Genomic DNA, 20267 nt, shown 5'->3' with positions numbered 1-20267 from the left:
CTATTAAACAATAATAACAAAAACAAAAAGGACAGACGCATAGCTCAAGTGGTAGCGTATTTACCCCCAGGAAACGGAGCCGTGGCTCAAGTGGTAGAGCATCATACCTTAAGCACAAAAGCTCAGGGACAGTGTCCAGGCCCTGAATTCAAGCCCCAGGACCATGACAAAAAATAAAAAAAGTTCAAGGACAGCACCTAAGTCCTGAATTGAATTTAGGACCAGAAAAAAAAAAAAAAAAAAGAAGAAGAAACTATAACCAACCAACCAAACAGAAACCTAGAATTGAACAAAAAAATAAAAATAAAAAAACAATAAAATTATCTGGTAATTACAGTCGTCATCTACTTTGTTTCCTCAGGCCTGAAACCCTTCAAAATGGTTTACACCCTTTATGAATATTCATAATCATAAATTCTGAGAAGCAGGTGGGAGGCAGAAGCCACACAGCCAGTCAGAAATGCCTACGGGGCAGAAGGAAATTAAGTGAGGCCCTAAAAATCCAGGCCTGAGAAGTCAGACTTTTAACTACATCTGCCACCCTGGCACTAGAACTTTGCCTGTCACAGCTTCCTAAGGCTCCTGCTTAAGACTGGTTGGAGAGAGGGCTAGGTATAAATAAATGCCGGTTCTGGGTCTGCTGAAGCCCTTGTCAAGGCTGGTTCTCCTCAAGAGCAGGCAACAGAGTGGAGCTGCCAAGAGCAGTCCAGCAACTGGATGGGGTGGCAGGGCTGTGTGCCAGGCTGTTGCTGCGGGGCCGGGGCGCAGGGGAGGTGCTAGGGGGTTACCTCAACACGGAAGGCCAGGGGCTCTCAGGCTGTGGTCACCAGTGCTCACCCCCACATTCCCAGCGAATGCCCTCGACAGGCCCTCTCTGGGTCCACTTCCGAGCACTTCCACCTCTCATGGACAGCCCCCCTTCAAACCAGGATCCTCAGAGATAACAAAGAACCCTGTAATAAAATCTTCATGACTGGAAGTCACAAATGTAGAGGAGGAGACGAGAAATCCCAGAAGTTAACATATTAAAATGTAAAATCATGTTTAACACTCCTGAAATCACATAATTTGATAAACCCAACCCACGTGACTCTTCTTTCACTGTTCCTGGAAGCTCATGATAAATTTGGTAAAGCTAGCTGGTGGCTCACACCTGTCATCCCAGCTACTCACGAGGCTGAGCTCTGAGGACTAGGGTTTGAGGCCAGCTAGCCCCAGCAGGAAAGTCTGTGAGACTCTTATCTCCAGTCAACCACCAGAAAACCAGAAGTGGCTCTGTGGCTCAAAGTGGTCAGTGCTAGCCTTGAGCTGAGGAGCTCAGGGACAGCGCCCAGGCCCTGAGTTCAACTCCTAAAACCGATGAATTTATTTTATTTTGCTACAGCCCTTGCTTAGGAGACTTTGAATGTCTACTGACCTAGTCTTTAGTTACTGACTGCCTCACGTTGAGGATATCTTGTGCTTTTTGCAACTACTGTCCTGGGAAAATGAAGTGTAAGGGATCTCAGTACAAATAATGCTTTCTCTTGAACTGTGTAGAGTAAGGGAACTATCATTTTATAAAGTTATTATAAAGGTGACATACAGAGGGGCTACAGTGACACAATCAGGTCAGCAGTGCATTTCTTTTTGGACACTGCCACTCTCTTCCAGTGACTGTAGTTTTTGAAGCAGAAGGAACAGACTTTTGAGGACTATTTCCCCACTAAAAATTTGTGGAGAACAGAGCCAGGGAAAGCGCTGAGGTCCTGGGTTCCAGCAGTGGATGTGGGTGTGGGATGTAAGCACGTTTGAAGTAGGTGACACCTGCTATGGGAAGACTGGGTATGTAATGAATGGAGCTCTGGGAAAACGTTCTTAGAAATCTTCCTAATGTGGGTGTTTCAATGATGGATCCTTTTCTTCTGAAGTAGAACAGGAAGGGGTAGAAGGTAGGGGCAGGAATAAAAGCTACAGCCTGGAAAGCCTGTTCTCTTTCCTCCAGGCTCTGGTATTTTCAGATCAAATGGCCTTGTTTATGGTTCCTGGGTTTTCCTTAATCTGTGGTTTGCCATAGAAGCTCAGGTAAGCATGAATTGCCATCACCCTGAAGCAGAATGAAAGCTCTTGCTCTCCTCCAAGGGCAGCTGATGGAGGCTCTGTGCATACATGTGTACCGGGTACACTTTTGTCCTGGGGTGCCTGCATTTTCTTGTAGGCATTTCCACCAGAAAATGTCCATTTTTTTAAACTATGTGGAAGTGTGTGTGTGTGTGTGTGTGTGTGTGTGTGTGCATACATGCATGTGTGTGCATGTGTGGGAGAGAGAGACTGATTTTACTTCAACCTAGGAGGAGTAATCTCTTTGGACTAATAAAGCATCAATTACTGTTTACCTTACTATGCACATATGATTTTCATTTTTAGGGGTCAGAGTTAATATTTATTAGTAAAGAATTAGTTCCCATACTGAATGAAAAGCAAACAAATGAAAAGCAAACAAACAGGGCTCTGGAGGGAGAAGAATCAGTTTGGAGATTAGGAAGGTAACTGGCTTCCCTCTTCGGGGTATTCTTTTTGTTTTTGGTTGGTTGTGGGCCTGAACTCTGGGCCTGGGCGCTGTCCCTCAGCTCTTCAGCTCAAGGCTAACGCTCTACCACTTGGAGCCAAAGCACCACTTCTAGTTTTCTTTTTTCTTTTTTTGTCAGTCATGGGGTTTGAATTCTGGGCCTGGGTGCTTTCCCTGTGCTCTTCAACTCAAAGCTAGCTCTCTACCACTTGAGCCATAGCACCACTTCTGGCTTTTTCTGCTTATGTGGTGCTGAGGAATGGAACCCAGGGCCTCATGTGTGCAAGGCAAGCGCTCTGCCACTGAGCCACCTTCCCAGCCCACCACTTCTAGTTTTCTGGTGGTTAATTGGAGATAAGTGTTTCATGCCCTTGCTGCCTGGACTGGCTTTCTACTATGATCCTCAAATCTCTGCCTCCCGAGTAGCTGGGATTACAGATGTGAGTACCGGTGCCCAATGTTGCTTGGCTTTTTTGCTCAAGGCTTGTGCTCTACCACTTCTAGTTTTTTTTGTTTTGTTTTCTTCTTCTTCTTCCATTTCCTGGAGTTCATTTTGATAAATTTTATTTTATATGATCAGAGGCATATAGGCATTGTGCCTTTGTGTTCATCTCCTAAGAGTATGCCCTTTTGGTCTCACTGTGTGAATACCTAGACACTTCTATCTGGTTAATTGAAGAATCTCAGATTTTTCTGCCCTGGCTAACTTCAAACTGTGATTCTCAGATCTCAGCATCCTAATTAGCTAAGACTTCAGGCATGAGCTGCTAGCACCTGGGCTTTTTTTTTTGGGGGGGGGGGGTCCAGTCATGGGGCCTGAACTCTGGGCCTGGGCGCTGTCCCTCAGCTCTTCAGCTCAAGGCTAGCGCTCAACCACTTGAGCCACAGCGCCACTTCCGGCTTTTTTTCTTTTTTCTTTTGCTTATGTGGTGCTGGGGAAACAAGCGCTCTACCACTGAGCCACCTTCCCAGCCCCTGGGCTTTTGTTTTTTTGAGACAGAGTCTTGCTACCTTGCCCAGGCTAGACCAGAACTCACGATACTACTAGTTTATCTGTGATTAAAGGCTTGATCCTACGTCTAACTCCTCACTATTATCTGAGGCTGAAATATTATAGGAATAAAAGTAACTGTAAAATCCTCTCAGGCTGAGCTTACTTTTCCCATTGAGCTCTTCCCAGCCATGACGTTATCTTTTATATGGAATGCAGGAGCGTCTTCAGAAATAGGAGACATTGGTATTTTCACAATAAAAAAAAAAGAAATAGGAGACAGTGTTTTGTTGTAGGGTTGTGAAAGTAGGCACTAGAATCAGATCTCAGCGTGCATTTAGGCACATCAGCTTCTTTAAGTGCCTCTTTCCTATCAGAGGCAGTTAAGGTATTACTGGGAAAAGTAATGACACTCACAGGGCTGATGTGAGGATGAAATGAAATAATGGATACAAAGCACGTCCCACCAGTACCCAGTACATAAGAAAAAGTTAATGTTCATTTCTTTGGGAGAAAACAATACCTGACACAAACAATGCAAAGGAGGAGGGGTTTAGTTTGGCTTGTGGTTCAGAGTTGGCTCACAGTCTTGGACCCCAGTGAGGCAGAGCATCAGGGAAGTGGGAGTTTGTGGTAAAGGGCACTCACCTAGGGGCGGACCAGAAACGGGTAAGAAGGGGTCAGGGACCAGATGCAGTTCCCCAGACTGTGTGGGTTTTTGTTTTTGTTGGTCGTGGGGCCTGAACTCTGGGCCTGACCACTGTCCCCCAGCTCTTCAGCTCAAGGCGAGTGCTCTACCACTTGAGCCACAGCGCCACCTCTGGCTTTTTCTGCTTATGTGGTGCTGGGGAATTGATCCTGGGGCTTCATGCATGCTAGGCAAGCACTCTACCACTAAGCCACATTCCAAGCCCCAATGACCCATGACTTTCTTACCACCTGGGTCTTGGTTATGCTATGGAGGTCAGGGATCACTGACGTTCATCAAGGTCTCACCATGTACCTCAGGATGGCCTGCAACTCTCAATGATCCCTAAGCGCAGGAGTTATAGGTGCACAGAAAGAGCACGCTGAACGCCCACCGCAGCTAAGCCAGTGGATGCAGGAATAAGAACTGACTCCCTCCTGCAAGCTGTGGCCTGCCTTACTCATTTAGCCACCCAATTATAATGTGCCCAGTGTCCTCGGCTCACAATACACTTACTAAACACCCAGGAGTAAAGGCAAAGATGACAGGGGCAAGATGCATACTCTCAGAGGGGGACAAGGCACAAACACATCATGATAAGTCAGGTAAAGGGGAGGAGTTGGCGTCACAGGTCATGAATGAGGGATCTGAACCATGGAAGACTTGGCATCTGTGTTCGATCACGTTTCATCATTTATTTATTGGGTCGGTCGTGGGGCCTGAACTCAGGGCCTGGGCGCTGTCCCACAGCTCTTCAGCTCAAGGCTGGCGCTCTACCACTTGAGCCACAGCGCCACTTCCGGCTTTTTCTGTGTATGCGGTGCTGGGGAATCGAACCCAGGGCCTCATGCATGCGAGGCGAGCACTCTACCACCGAGCCACCTTCCCAGCCCCCACTTCCTCCAGCCCCGCCCAGCTGCTCCTGAAGCTGTCAGGTTGGGGCCCAAGGCCTCAGCAGTGAGGTTTTACCGGGGACCTGTCGGGCCTGGCAACCTAGCACCGAGGGCGCTGAGGGCTGAGGACGGCGGTTCGAAGCCAGCCCGGGCGAGCTACATCTCCAATGAACTCTTCAGAAGCAGCCCGAGTGGCGCTGTGGTTCAGGGGGTAGAGCGCCCGGCCGGGGAGTGAGTCAGGCGCCGAGTTCGAGTCCCGGGTCTCGGAAAAGAGGAGAAACTGAGGCGGGGGGGAGGGCCTCCACACGGTGGCCTCACCGCGCGGTCAAAACAGAGTTCCATTTTTCTCTCGCATGTTCCTCCCCACGGCCGCTCACTCACCAGCAGACGACACCGGAGAAGATGCTCGTCCAGCTCGGCTCAGCCGAGCGCCGCCGCCCGGTCCGCGAGAAGCGCGCGCTCCGGCGGCCCCTCCCCGCCTCCCGGGCCGCCGGCTCCGCCCCCCTCCACCGGGCCGGCCCCCACGGACCCCTGCGCCTCCCCATTGGTCATTTCGTGCGCCCCTCCAGGACCTCGGGCCAATCCCCTCGGCGCTCCCCTCCGCGGGCGGCTCTGGAGCGTACCATGTGGAGCGTGCCGTGGGGGGGGGCGCTGGGCGGGCCCGGTTGCGTCTCCTTCCTCCGTCCTTTCGCACTGGACCCTGGAGGTTCTGCCGAGTCGGAGCCTCGAGGTGGCCGCCAGGTGCCCGGGGGGAGGGGGAGGAGGCGGGAGCCACGCGCCAGTTCCGGGCGGCCCCGAGCCCGCGCGCACCCCCGGGCCGGGGCCCGGTGGTCGGGCCCCGAGGGCCGCAGCGCCCGCCCGCCGCGGCGCCGCCCGCCCCTGCGCCCGCCCAGCCTCCGCGGCGCCGCCGCCGCCGCCGCCGCCGCCGCCGCCGCCGCCGCCGCTGCCGCTGCCGCTGCCGCGCTGGACGCCGCGGGCTGGCGCGGGGCCGCTCGCGACACCGGGACGTGCGGGGCTGGGCGGCCCGGCCGGCCTCGGGAACGCCGCGGCATGAGGCGGAGGTGAGTGCGGGACCCCGCCGTCCCCGCGCCCGCGCGCGCGCCGAGCTCCCGGGCCCGGGCTGGCCGCGGCGCGGGCGGCGGAGGCGGAGGGCGGGCGGGCGGGCGGGCGACGACCTCGGGCCCCGAGCGCTCACGGCCTGGGGCGCTGCCCTTGACCTCCGCGGCCCAGGGCGGTCAGGGTCGCGGGGCGGGGCCCGGCCCCTCTCTCCGTGCGGCACCCCGGGCTCCCGCATCGCCCCGCTCCCCGCGTTCCTCCCCGCTCCGCGCGGCCGGCCGGGCGGGAGGGCAGCGCCCGCGGGGCGGCGGCGTGGAAGCGGGGGCTGGGCCCGCTGCGCGTGCCCGTGCGGGCTGCCGAGCGAACCCGCGGAGGTCCCGGGTCTCTTCTCGGAGGTCCGCCCCAGCCGCCGGGCAGCGCCCCCGGCCCGCACCCGAGATGCTCGAGGGCCGGAGGCGCGTGGAGGTCTCACGGCGGGGCTCGGGTCGCCTCGGGGCCGAGATCGCCTCACCTGAGGGGCTGCGGATCACCCCGGGGCTGGGATCTCCTCACCTGAGGGGCTGCGGATCACCCCAGGGCTGGGATCTCCTCACCTGAGGGGCTGCGGATCACCTCAGGACTGGGATCACCTCCCCTGAGGGGCTGCGGATCACCTCAGGGCCCGGATCACCTCACCTGAGGGGCTGCGGATCACCTCAGGGCCCGGATCACCTCACCTGAGGGGCTGCAGATCACCCCGGGGCTGGGATCTCCTCACCTGAGGGGCTGCGGATCACCTCAGGACTGGGATCACCTCCCCTGAGGGGCCGGGATCACCTCAGGACTGGGATCACCTCCCCTGAGGGGCTGCGGATCACCTCAGGACTGGGATCACCTCCCCTGAGGGGCTGCGGATCACCCCAGGGCTGGGATCTCCTCACCTGAGGGGCTGCGGATCACCTCAGGACTGGGATCACCTCCCCTGAGGGGCTGCGGATCACCCCGGGGCTGGGATCTCCTCACCTGAGGGGCCGGGATCACCTCCCCTGAGGGGCCCAGATCACCTCAGGACTGGGATCACCTCCCCTGAGGGGCTGCGGATCACCTCAGGGCTGGGATCTCCTCACCTGAGGGGCTGCGGATCACCTCAGGGCTGGGATCTCCTCACCTGAGGGGCTGCGGATCACCTCATCTGAGGGGCGGGGGATCCCCTCAGGGCTGGGATCTCCTCACCTGAGGGGCCGGGGATCACCTCAGGGCTGGGATCTCCTCACCTGAGGGGCCGGGATCACCTCCCCTGAGGGGCCCAGATCACCTCAGGGCTGGGATCACCTCCCCTGAGGGGCTGCAGATCACCCCAGGGCTGGGATCTCCTCACCTGAGGGGCAGGGGATCACCTCAGGGCTGGGATCTCCTCACCTGAGGGGCTGCGGATCACCTCATCTGAGGGGCGGGGGATCCCCTCAGGGCTGGGATCTTCTCACCTGAGGGGCCAGGGATCACCTCAGGACTGAGATCTCACCTGAGGGGCCAGGGATCACCTCAGGGCTGAGATCAGAGATCACCTCAGGGCTGAGATCTCCTCACCTGAGGGGCCGGGGATCACCTCAGGGCTGAGATCACCTCACCTGAGGGGCTGCCGGTCACCTCAGGGCTGGGATCTCCTCACCTGTGGGGCTGCGGGTCACCTCATGGCTGAGATCACCTCATGGGAGGGGCTGGAGGTGCTGCTGGGACCTTGGGGGTGTGTGGGCCTGACCAGAGCAGTAATGGCCCTTTGAGGTTTCTGGCATCTGCCGGCCATGGGCTGAGCCATTCAGCCCATTCACCGTAGTTTGTTGGGAAGAAGGGGCCTTTGGCACCGCAGGCAGAGCCGCCACCCAGCCCATTTCCGGGTGATGGCTAGCCCTGAGTCTTGGTGACATTTCTCCAGTATGGAGACAGAGAAAGGGTTTCCAAGCATATGAGTCGCACTGGTGTTCTTTTTAATGAGGATATTTAAGGCAGTCATTATGGTTTTATGTGAAATGGATTGATGCAGAGAAATAGAGATGAATTGCGGATTTGTTTAAAACTTTTTTTTAAAAAGTATGGGAGTGGAGAGAATGGACACCAGTGTGTATCTATGTGGCTTCAATGTCAGTTTGCTATAGAGACAAGTATGTAGTTGATGGCTTGCACCCCAGGGGCAGGAGTGAGTGAGATTTTATAGATAACAGAACCAAGTCACCTAACTTCTTACCTGGCCACCCAGATGGTGGTTTATTGTTGTGGTTGCCTTCTCTCCAGCGCATCTCTAAGAGAATGCCATAAATTCTTGGATGTTGCCTGTTAGAAACTTTGCTCTTGTTATTTTAGCCTTACAGTGAATTTTTCTTGTGTTCTAAGTTGTAAACGTTTTGAAGTATCTTCTGATAGTGTATTAAATAGCATAAGTTAATTTCATAATTATAGGAAAGATGTTTGGTGATTCCTCCTGCAAAGAGTGTTTGAGAACTTGAGAACTTGGACCTGATTACTCAAAGCTCCTTTTGTGTTTATTTGAAATGTTTAAAATTTGACTACAAGACTACTGTAATATCCCCCCTTCCCCCCTCCCCATGGTATTTTCCAGGTATCAGAGAAAAAAAAGTAGGCTTTGAAGAAAAGGGAGGGAAAGTACTTAAGCTCTGTAAATTGGGATGAGCTGCTTCTCAACCCATTCTTGCTCTAGCCTCAGCTCTAGGTTCTGTGTTTTTTTGTTTTTTTTTTTTTTGTCGGTCGTGGGGCTTGAACTCTGGGCCTGGGCGCTGTCCCTCAGCTCTTCAGCTCAAGGCGAGCGCTCTACCACTTGAGCTACAGCGCCACTTCCGGTTTTCTGGTGGTTTATTGGAGATAGGAGTCTCACGGTCTCTCCTGCCCTGGCTGGCTTTGAACCGCGATCCTCAGATCTCAGCCTCCTGAGTAGCTAGGATTACAGGCGTGAGCCACCAGCGCCCGGCTCTAGGTTCTGTGTGTACCAGTACTGAGGCTTGGCCTCTTCCTCTGCTTTCTTGCTCACAGCTGACCCTCTACCACCTGACCCATGCTTCTAGTTCCAGTGTTTTGTTGGTTACTTGGAGATAAGTGTCTCTGGATTTGTCTGCCTGGGCTGGCTTCAGACAGCCATCCTTAGATCTTAGACTTCTGAGTACTAGGATTCTAGGCTCTTGGCACTTGATGCCTGGCATCACCCTATATTTTAATGGTAGGATGTAAATGAAAATGACACCCCTGGACTGTGAAGCAAAAGTCAAGCAAGGAAAAACTGAGCTTTTTTTTCCGTCTCACGCAGGTTCCCTTACCCCCACGCCCCTTTTGAGACATGGGCTTGTATGGATAGCCTAGACTAGTGCTGAACTCTGAATCATCCTGCCTGAGCCTCCAGGAGTGCTGGGATTACAGGCATGCACTAGCCTGCCCAGCCCTCATAGTACATTTTTAAAGAAGGTATGATATAAGTCTAGAAGAGATCCAAATACCACTCAGTACAAGAGAATGAATGATCAGAGCCAACCCTGCCTTGACTCTGTTGGATAGTCTTGTAGATGGGAATTCTGCCTAGGATGGTTTGATATGTCCAAGTGGAACCAGAAACCTGACTGATTTCTCCTGGCTTTGCCTTTGAGACGTGACTAGGGTAGTTGTGTCGAGACCAGCAGGCCTGGGCAGGCTCTCAGCTTTCCTGAGTTCTGGTTGAGCACTGAACCTCTGCATTTATCGGCTCTTGTGAACAGATTAAAAGGCCAGTTGAGTTGATATTCTTGAAAAACTAAGGATCATCACTAAAAAATGATGTTTATGTATGATAATACTGGGCATGACATTGAACAATAATGTTCTCTATTTACTGTTTTTAATAACCAACATTATTTACTGCTTTCTTTCTTTCTTTCTTTCTTGCTTGCTTGCTTGCTTGCTTTCTTTTTTGCTTTCTTTCTTGCTTTCTTTCTTTTGTCGGTCATGGGGCTTGAACTCTGGGCCTGGGTGCTGTCCCTCAGCTCTTCAGCTCAAGGCTAGTGCTCTACCACTTGAGCCACAGTGCCATTACCAGTTTTCTAAGCGGTTTATTGGAGATAAGAGTCTCACAGAGTTTCTTGCTTGAGCTGGCTTTGAACCTTGATCCTCAGATCTCAGCTTCCTGAGCAGGTAGGATTACAGGTTGAGCCACCAGCACCCAGCTATTTACTGTTTTTCTTTAATAATGAACATTCTCTATTTACTTACTGCTTTTTCTCTGATGCAGTGGAATTGTTTTCTTCATATGCTGGCTGTTTTGGTGGTGAGGCATTGAACCCAGGGCTTTGGACATTCTAAGCAAGCACTCCACCATGTAGTTAGTTGTATTTTGTGCCTGTTCTCACTGATTGTTGTTTCTGAGATCAGCAGAGTGTAGTATGCTTTATTATTCCACTTTTCATAGCTCAGGAAGTGGGAATGATATGATTTACTCTTCAGTTGTGAGTTCATTCCTGAGCTAACACTTGAATTGGGTTTTCCTTTTCATGTTACACTTCATTGAGACTTTTGGAGGAAAGTACATACACACACTTGCACACACTCATGTTTGATTTTGGGCGCTGACTAGACTTGTGCTTCGCTAATTATTAGATAGCTAAACACGGTTAACTTTTTTTTTTTTTTTGAGCGCCTGTCTTCAGGAACCTGTGTTAGGTGCTTTGTGCATACCAGCTCATTTATTCCTCAAACCTTATATAAGGTATGTGAGGTCCTGTCCTTTTTAGAGCTGGAAAGCTAGAATTTGGTGAGATCCCAGGTCAAAAGCATGGCAGAGAACAAGCCTTGACTTGAACAAGCAAGGCTGGGCTCAGACCTCCACAGTGTCTTCCTGACCTCATGCTCAAGTGCTGACCATGCTTAGCAGCAGCATCTGCTTTATTGAGGCCAGTCAGACCCCGTTGTGCCACTGGCTGAGGTGCCAGACCTCACCACTGGCAACTGGATCTGGTCAGTGACATCCAGCCCTGTCCACAGCTGCTAACCTGGTTCTCCAGGTTCTGGGTCCTCTTGCCGTGCGGGATCAGAACCAGTTTGTGGGTAGCTGGGGTGGCAGGCTAGGGATGCAGCACTGGATGGGAATCTGATTGACTTTTTGTCATGGGTATGTTAGCGTTTCAAAGAGGACAGACAATACCTGGCTCGAAAAAGGGAAGCCAGGCGTGGAGACCCGCACCTATAATCCCAGCTACACTGGAGACAGAGATTGGGAGGATTTTGGTTTCAGGCAAGAAGTTAGAGAGGCACTGTCACAACCTTTGAACTAGTGGTCGTGGCACCTGCTACCCAGCCCTGTGGGAGGTGGAAGTAGGGGAGCCTTTGTCTGAGGCCAGGCAGAAACGTGCAGGAAATATAACAGGCCCAAAGAGGCTTGTGGCTGCAGCTCAGGTGGTAGATTTCCTGCTAGCGAGTAGGCCTTGAGTTCAAATCCCAGCACCACCAGATTAAAAAGAGAAGTAGGACCATGGGCTTATACTTGGCAAAAAGTGGAAGAAGAGCAACGAGAGAACAGTAGGATCCTTGCAAGAACAACTGAGCCTTTTTGCTTGTCAAGCCCTGCTACCCTCTGCAATGTCCGTGTGCCGAGACCTGAGGGACTGGGATATGTCAGTGGCCAGCGCAGGAGGCTTTGTGCACTGGGTAGGACAGGGATCTACTTAATTATAAATGCAGTGGAAGATTAGGTCTGGTTAGCCCAGGCGAGAGGGACAGCATAGTCACTGGTTAACTAGTAGCCATTAGTGACTTTACCACTTGAAAATAAACATGCAGGCTGTCTGGGAGTCGCTCAGAGGTAGCATACTTGTCTGATCCCCAGCACTTAGATGTAAGAAACAAAACAAAACAAAATAGGCAAAGACAAGGTGAGACTTGGTTGGTTCCTCCCATTCCTTTCTCTTGCCCCTGTCTCTTTTCTGTTCTATATGTCTACTTTGAGGACCTTGGGAGAAGAGGAGGAGGGAGGGGAAGAAAGAAGTACAAGAGGAGGGGGAGGGAAGGGAGAAAGAAGAGGAGAATGTGGAGGAGGGAGAGAAAGGGAGGAGAAAGAAGGGGAAGAAGTGGAGGAGAAGAGAGGATGGAAGAAGGAAAGGGAGGATGGGAATGGGGAAGAAGAAAGGGAGGGAGGAGGTAGGGGAGGAGGAGGAAAGAGGAAGGGGAGGGGGGAGGAAGGGGAGAGGACAGAGGTAGGAGGGAGTAGGCTCAGTATCTCACCTGTAGCCATGAGATCTTTGTGCCCTCACCAAGGGCCTGCTCACTGTTCCCCGCCTTCCTCCTCTGTCTGCCCTGCCCCTAAGGCTGCTGTCGTTGGGTTTGTGAGTGGGAAAGTCAGAGATGGGGGTGATGGCAGTGTGGTCACCAGGGCCTCTGTGTGTGGCTTGTTTCTGACTCATGCTTGCAGCAGCTGGGAGGGCAGTGCTGCCACCCTCTCTCTTGTACTCAGCAGAGAAGGTGGTGGACTCAGGTTCCCCACTAGAGCCTGTGATGCACCAAGGACCATTACCGCCTTGGGACTCAGCCTTTCCTCTCTTGAGAAACGTCACACTTTCACCATCTGAAACACTCTGGGACGGAACCTTTTAGGTTATTGTGAAAGTAACTTATTCAGGGGACAGAGTCAGAGGTAATGGTGGGGTTGGGGAGGAGGGCGCGGGCCGGCACTGCACAGAAGGGTTGCTAAGGAGACCATAGGATCTCTGGGAACTTAAAGTACAGCTTTACTCCCAGGAATGGTGAAGACACCCTGCCCTCTCCTTGTGCTATCTCTGCCTGGCCTGGGCTTCAGGTTCCCAAGACCTGAAACTCAAACCCAACTGCTTTATGGGCAACTTGAAGAAAAACAAACAACAAAACCAGCTGGTCTGGGGAACCTACCATTGTGTATGCTTAAGTGACATAATGATGTGGGCTTTTGAATAGAACCTTTGAGCTACTTTGGCTGTGCATGACCAGAGTCATTTATTTCCCTGTGAAAAAGGCAAAAGGAGCGGAGCACTGGTGGCTCACAGCTGTAACGCCAGCTACTCAGGAGGCTGAGATATAAGGATCAAGGTTCAAAGCCAGCCCAGACAGGAACGTCCATGAGACTCCTATCTCCAATTAATAACACAAAAGACTGGATGTGATGCTGTAGCTCAGGTGGTAGAGCACTAGCCTTTAGCAAAAGCTGCTAGGCCTGGAGTTTAAGACCCAGGATTGGCAACAGAAAAAAAAAAAAAAAAAAAGAAAAGGGAAATATTTTAACTAGTGACATGGTTTGTATCAGTTTGTTTCCAAACTGATAGGTTGTTCTCAAAACCAGGCTTGCAGAGATGGGGGAAAAATAAACATAGCCTTTGTTTTAATACCTTTATACAGGGCAATCATGTAAAAAGAGCTTTAATAGTTACCACTTACTGAGGGCCCTCTGGTACAGTCTCCCCCACCTGATTTTACAATAGGGAAACTGCTCCAAAGTTGCATAGGCTGAGTAACTCAAACCCTGAGCCCTGTAATACTTTTATATCAGATGACATGCAGAAAGGAGTAAAGGGAGGTAATGGGAAATAGTCTGCCACAGCATTCAGTAGTCACTGAACACTGAGTATCCAGCCCAGCAGGGGGGTGGAGCCATGGATAAGCCCCTAGGCCTCCTCCACCATGGGATTCTGAGCCAAGAGCTCAGGGTGACCACTTGGACTTGCAGTGTGTGTTGATTGAGTACCTGTAAGGCCAGTGCTAAATACAAAGATAACTCCCCCGTCAGTCGTGGGGCTTGAACTCTGGGCCTGGGCGCTGTCCCTCAGCTCTTCAGCTCAAGGTAAGTGCTCTATCACTTGAGCCACAGCACCACTTCCAGTTTTCTTATGGTTTAGTGGAGATAAGAGTTTCAAGGACTTTCCTGCCCAGGCTGGCTTTGGACCATGATCCTCAGATCTCAGCCTCCTGAGTAGCTAGGATGACAGGCATGAGCCACCAGTGCCCGGCCTGAATTTATTTATCTTTATACATTGGTTGTGGGCTTGAACTCAGGGCCTGGGCGCAGTCCATGAGCCTCTCTATGTCCAAGGCTAGCACTCTACCAATTGAGCCTCAGTTTCACCACTTCTTAGATTTTATATTTCTAAGGTGACTGACACAGTAAACCATATTTGCTGATAAGTGACTGCAGGGAACCACTTCAGGGACCACTGATAGCACAATATTCTGTTTTGTTTTGTTTTGTTTTGGTCGGTCGTTGGGTCTTGAACTCTGGGCCTGGGCATTGTCCCTCAGCTCTTCAGCTTAAGTCTAGTGCTCTACTACTTGAGCCACAGCGTCACTTCCAGGTGTCTGGTGGTTTATTGGAGATACTCACTGACTTTCCTGCCTGGGCTGGCTTTGAACCTCAATCCTCAATCTCAGCCTCCTGAGTAGCTGAGGAAGCTAGGATTACAGGCTTGAGCTACTATGTCTGGCCAGTATTCTTTCTTAATTGGGTTCCCTTTGTCTCTTGCATAAAAGATTGGGAATTTCTAGACATTGCCTGTTCCACGCTATCTTTTCTGGGATGTTTGTGTTTTACAAATGGGATGATTTTGCAGCTTTTCAAGTCATTTGGCTCATGCAATTTACTGAATTTATGGACCTGCCCTCTCTGTTAGAAATGATGGATCCTCCCATGCTGGACCTGTGTATTGGTTGCAGGAAGGGTTAGGCTACCTCTTGTGTCCTGCAGGTTGTCCTTGGCCCGTTAGCACTGTGATCTGTCCAGTCAGTATTCTAGTGAAGAAGCGGTGCTTCCTAAAGGGTGACAGACATGTCAGCCAAGTGAGTCCTCAGGCAGCAGGTCTCCCTGGTGGAGGAGTACTGGCTGTGGAGGCATGCCTTTGTAATGTGGGAAGTAGATCCATCTTACTTCTGGGGCTTCTTCATAGCTCTGGGGCCTACACACTATGTCTGCTGGGACTTCAGCTTGGTTGTAGCCTTGTGGTAGCACTGGCAGTATTCTCCTGTCTCCCTTTCCCTCCATCTTCCTTAAGCCTTTTATTGTCACCGACTATATTTAGAAGTTGATGTATTGTAGAAAAAGGCCTATGAGATCCTCTTACTGCTGGGTGTGCTTGTTTTTTAATCTTACATTTTCCAAGACCTTTGGATTACTTTGGTTGTGTCCCTTCCCATAGAAATGGTTTCATTTCTCCTGGAACTGAGTCAAATATCTTCTGCCCTCTGCTCCCTGCTATGCTAATTAAGTTGGCTCAGTTTGGTAATCCAATCTCAGGCACTCACAGGTGGCTAATGAAAAGTTCTCTGTCTATTACAATGATCCTGGAGAAGGTTTTTGTCAACTTAAAGGTGATGTATGGAAGTGTGAAGTCTTTCCTCCATCTCCCCAAAAACTTACAGAAAAACAAGACAGCATGTATCCAAACTTCTTGACTTTAAATAGAATTCCTCACAGTAAAGGGATTTTGTAACATAATTCTTTCTCTAGGAGTTTAATTTTTTGCTTTTCTGTGTACAGCTTCATAGGCAGTCTGATCTTGATGAGAAAGGCTTTCTGTCACTTGCTTTGTTTTATTTTTTGATTCAGTCTTTTGTAGCTGCTGTTGGTCTCTAACTCATGAGTGTCTTACCTCAGCTTCCGTAAGTGCTGGGATTGTAGGCACATACCACCATGTTTGGCTTGCCTTTTATCTACCTGTACCTCTTTATTCTCATCATGAATAGAGTCTCAGAGTCCACTTGCTAGTGTTCGCTGCCTTTCAGCCTCTCAGGCCTTGTTGTTTTAGCTTGTTGGTGTGGTAGAAAGAACTAGGTGCTGTCACAAGCTGTCAGTCAGGGTGATTGCTGGCAGACCCGGCTGGCGCAGCATTGCTCATTGGCACACCAATAGCCATCCCCACCACCTCCAGCTCCGCAAGGTGTGCTTGTCTTTCATGCTGGTCTCCAAGCTATTTTTGCAAACTTTAAGAGGTCCAAAATGCTTGGACATAAGCAACAGGTAGGAAAATCCATACAGATTGGCTCCAGATAGTGGAGCAAAGGAGATCCAGGTATTTATTTGGCCAAAAACCTCTTACATTGGAAACATTGGAAAGGGAACTAATCTCTCAGTGGTCTCCATTGATTGATTGATTGGTTGATTGATTGGCAGTAGCCAGGTTTGAACTCAGGGCCTCACACTTGCTTATCTTGTTTCTACCACTGGAGCCACAGCTCCAACCCTCTGTAGTCTACCCTATTAAAATCCACTGTTTACAAAGTGGGGAGAGAAGCTGGGAGGCGAAGGGAGTGTAACAGGGTGAATTTGATCAAAGGACATTGTACCCATCTATAGAAATTTCAGAATACAATCTTTATACAGTTAATGTACCCTAAAAAAAGCGTGCTTTATAACATGATCTCTTATTCCTCACAACATTCCTAGACAGTTAAGTATATAGTGCCTAGGAAGCAGGTTGGGACACAAGAGGCTCAGACTAGAGCGCTTGCCCGTGATTGTCTAGCTGTGAATGTTGTAGCTGACTCAGACCGGAGTATTAGACTCTGTAGTGGCTTAGAGCATGGGTTCTGGAACCAGACAATGCCTCAGTGTGCTCCTTCACCTCCCTGGACTGCAGTTCCTCACCAGTGCCATGAGTGGCCTGCTCACCAGGATTCTGCCAGACACGTAGCTAGCTGCTTCCTTAGCCGCTATGTGACTGACCCTGTTTCTGAAGTGTGGGGTGCTGTTTGGGGACTTGGGTTTTTTTCTGATGTAGAAAACAATGTCTAGGGCAGCAGTGGTTCCAGGCTGTGCACTGAGGCAGAGTAGTTTTCTTTCTTTCTTTTTTAAAAATTTTTATTGTGAAAATACTGTACAGAGGGGTTACAATTAGATGGGCAAGATAATGAGTACATTTCTTATCAAGCATTGCAGCCTCCTCCTTTGTTTCCCCTTCCCATCCCTTCCCAGCCTCCCCCTGCCCCCCCCAATCCCCCCCCCCCCCCCCCCCCCCGGCAGAGCAGTTTTCTTTGTAGTATTTGTGTAGAAAACATGAAGATTATCAGCTGAGGAGGAGGGGTAAGGAGCCAGGGGCTGGCCTGGACTATAACACTTCCTTATAATTGGGACAGTCATATAGTGACATATGCCACCATGGCCAACTTATCGGTTGAAATGGGGGTCTCTGCTTTTTTGTTTTGGCTGACCTGAATCCATGATCCTCTGGATCTCTGCCTCCAAAAAAACTTTAAAATGACAAGATTAAAGAGTTACCCTGCCCCAGCTCATTAGCTTATTGGTTGGACCCTCCACCTGTTGTACTGTACTGGGCATTAGGGACAGGGAATAGGCTTACAGAAATATAAACTTGTCCCTGCTCACAAGGCTACTTTTTTTTTTTTTTTTTTGTCGGTCATGGGGCTTGAACTCTGGGCCTGGGCGCTGTCCCTCAGCTCTTCAGCTCAAGGCAAGCACTCTGCCACTTGAGCCATAGCACTACTTCCAGTTTTCTGGTGGTTAATTGGAGATAGAGTCTCACAGACTTTCCTGCCTGGCCTGACTTTGAACCTTGATCCTCAGATCTTTGCCTCCTGAGTAGCTAGGATGACAGGTGTGAGCCACCGGTACCCAGCAAGCCTACTTACTTTTGAAGGTAGGTTGCGAATGAACAACGAATAGGCTGTGAGAAGAGAAGTGGTGTAAAACAAAAATGGCGTGGAAGGTTGGGGAACACAAGGGTGATGACTTGGCCAACTTTTGAGAACTGGTTTTGTGCCAGTGCCATACCAACCTCCCTGTGTCATCTGCTTTTGCAGGGGAGGCCAGAGACTCCAACATCTTGTCTAAGGACACTCAGCACAGGAATGAGAGGGTACTATGATTTAAACCTGGCCTACATGGGCTACCGTGGGCTTGTGTAGGAAATGTCCTTTCATCTGTGTCCAGGTCATGAGTAGGATTGCCTGCATGCTAATGTAAGCAAAAACTCAGGAGTTGAGAGTGAGCGTGCTGAGGAGGAGGCTGGCCTGACCAGAGCTGAGTTCAGTGTCTGAACTGCTGTGCCAGCTTCATCTGGGTGCTGGGAGGTGAGTAAGATGTATTCCTGGCCCTGTGGAATCTTACTGTAGCTGTGGAGACAGACACAAATAGATGATTTCAGGATCTGTGATGAGTGTAAGTATAGGTTGCTCTGGAAGAGAACGGGAACCCGAGCTCTTCCCAGAGCAGAAGGGCAGCCTCTCCTCAAACTTAACAGTTGAAGGTGAGAAGGGTTTCTAAAAGGCAGAGAGTGGGGCTGGGAAGGTGGCTCAGTGGTAGAGCGCTTGCCTCTCATGCATGAGGCCCTGGGTTTGATTCCTCAGCACCACATAAACAGAAAAAGCCAGAAGTGGTCTTATGGCTCGAGTGGTAGAGCACTAACCTTGAGCTGAAGAGTTGAGAGACAGTGCCCAGGCCCAGAGTTCAGGCCCCAAGACAGACAAACAACAAAAAAACCCCAAAAAGACAGAGTGGTACAGACAAAGACATGGTCTTGTGGGCTTCTCTCCAGGAAAGCAAGTAGAGTCTTCCTGTCTGATGCTGCCATGGTACTGCTCACAGGCAGTGGGGAGCTCAGGAGGGGTGGACTGAGGGAAACAGCGTGGCAGTAGTGCTTCTGGACAGCTAATGGAGCAGGAGAAAGGAGAGCCGAGAGGGATCACTATGAAGGAGCTGTAAAGGGCCCGAGAGTACATGTGCTAGCTTCTGTGACCCCAGTGGTCTCTGATGCCAGCCCCTAACTCTGTGGTCATGGTACCCAAGCCACCACAGAACGAGGAGTTGGATGGGTGATGTACAGACAAAGATTTTATTTATACCCTGGAAATGTGAATTTCATATGAATGAGTTTCATGTGAAGTAGTCACCTTTTGCTTTTCCTGCAGTCATTTTAAAAAATGTAAAATCATTCTATTGCTGAGGTTAGATTTGGCCCATGGGTGGGGATTTGCACACCCACGGAAGGTGGTAATAATTGAAGCATGACAGGACAGGTCTGCCCAGGCGCGTCCTGGCTCCCTTTTGGTAAAGCTGGCTTCGTTTCCGTGTGCCAAGGACATAACTTGATGCTAGAGAAAACCTCAAAGGCAGCTGATGCCGTGGGTGCTCCCAGAAGCCCGTTGGCGTTGCCGATGTCCCCAGGTCTGTTTTGAGCATGTCGCCTCCCCTCTGCTGCTCTGTGCCCAGGGCAGTGGTCAGGGGGCTCCTTCTGTGGCAGCATGCCCACCTGTTGGGCCTGCAGGAAACGTTGGTTTGGAGGAATCACAACTCCAGATTTGCAGAGGAGCTACAAGAATAGTACTAGAAGCCTCCAGTACTCGATTCCCGTTACCTTGCTTTTCTTTTCCCAGAGTACCTGCCACCTACTAGCTGTCATGTATTTACTTACGTTTATCAAGAGGCAAGTATGGTCAGGCTGTGTGGAGTCTGAACAGACCACCTGGGTTTACAGCTCCCCTATTGAGCCCCTCTGGCCTTGTTTTCCTCATTTGTAGGAAAAATACCTAATTCACAGACTTTTTTTTTGGGGGGGGTGTGTTCCAGTCGTGGGGCCTGAACTCTGGGCCTGGGCGCTGTCCCTCAGCTCTTCAGCTCAAGGTGAGCGCTCTACTGCTTGAGCCACAGCGCCACTTCCGGTTTTCTGAGTGGTTTATTGGAGGTAAGAGTCTCATGGATTTTCCTGCCCTGGCTGGCTTTGAACCGTGATCCTCAGATCTCAGCCTCCTGAGTAGCTAGGATTACAGAGGTGAGCCATTGGTGTCGGCTGGTGGGTGGGTAATCTTGATCAGCATCTGGATCTTTGCCATCTGTGGCTGCCACTTCCCTAGTAGAGTTTTTGTCAGAGTTAGATGAAAGAAAAATAAGTAAAATAAGTACAGTGACATCAATCAGTCTGTCAGCAGATAGCCAGTAAGTATTAGTTCTCTTCCTTCCTCAGTACCCCTGGAAGACATGAGTCAGGAGCTGGTTTTTGGCATGAAGGACCAGCAGGAAGTCCTGAGTCTAGGTGAAGAGAAGGATAGCCGATGTTAAGTGGGACAGCATCACTGACTGGGTAGCTTGCTGGAGTAGCTCAAAGTAGCTGTTTGTTG

General features: G+C 50.7%; 1 protein-coding gene across 1 annotated transcript in view; it reads left to right on the top strand.

Moving 5' to 3' along the window:
• Nucleotides 1-6138: 6138 nt before the first annotated feature.
• Nucleotides 6139-20267, top strand: part of LOC138817904 (F-actin-monooxygenase MICAL3) — a 158053-nt gene continuing 143924 nt past the window's right edge. Inside the window, exon 1 of the mRNA XM_070008675.1 lies at nucleotides 6139-6181. The gene's annotated coding sequence lies outside the window, so the exon portion shown is untranslated. The remainder of the gene's footprint in view (nucleotides 6182-20267) is intronic.

The sequence above is a fragment of the Dipodomys merriami genome, unplaced genomic scaffold, assembly GCF_024711535.1.
Source record: "Dipodomys merriami isolate MVZ:Mamm:240054 unplaced genomic scaffold, mDipMer1.0.p SCAF_703, whole genome shotgun sequence".
In the NCBI taxonomy this organism is placed as follows: Eukaryota; Metazoa; Chordata; class Mammalia; order Rodentia; family Heteromyidae; genus Dipodomys; species Dipodomys merriami.
This window is presented reverse-complemented; position numbering and strand designations above follow the sequence as displayed.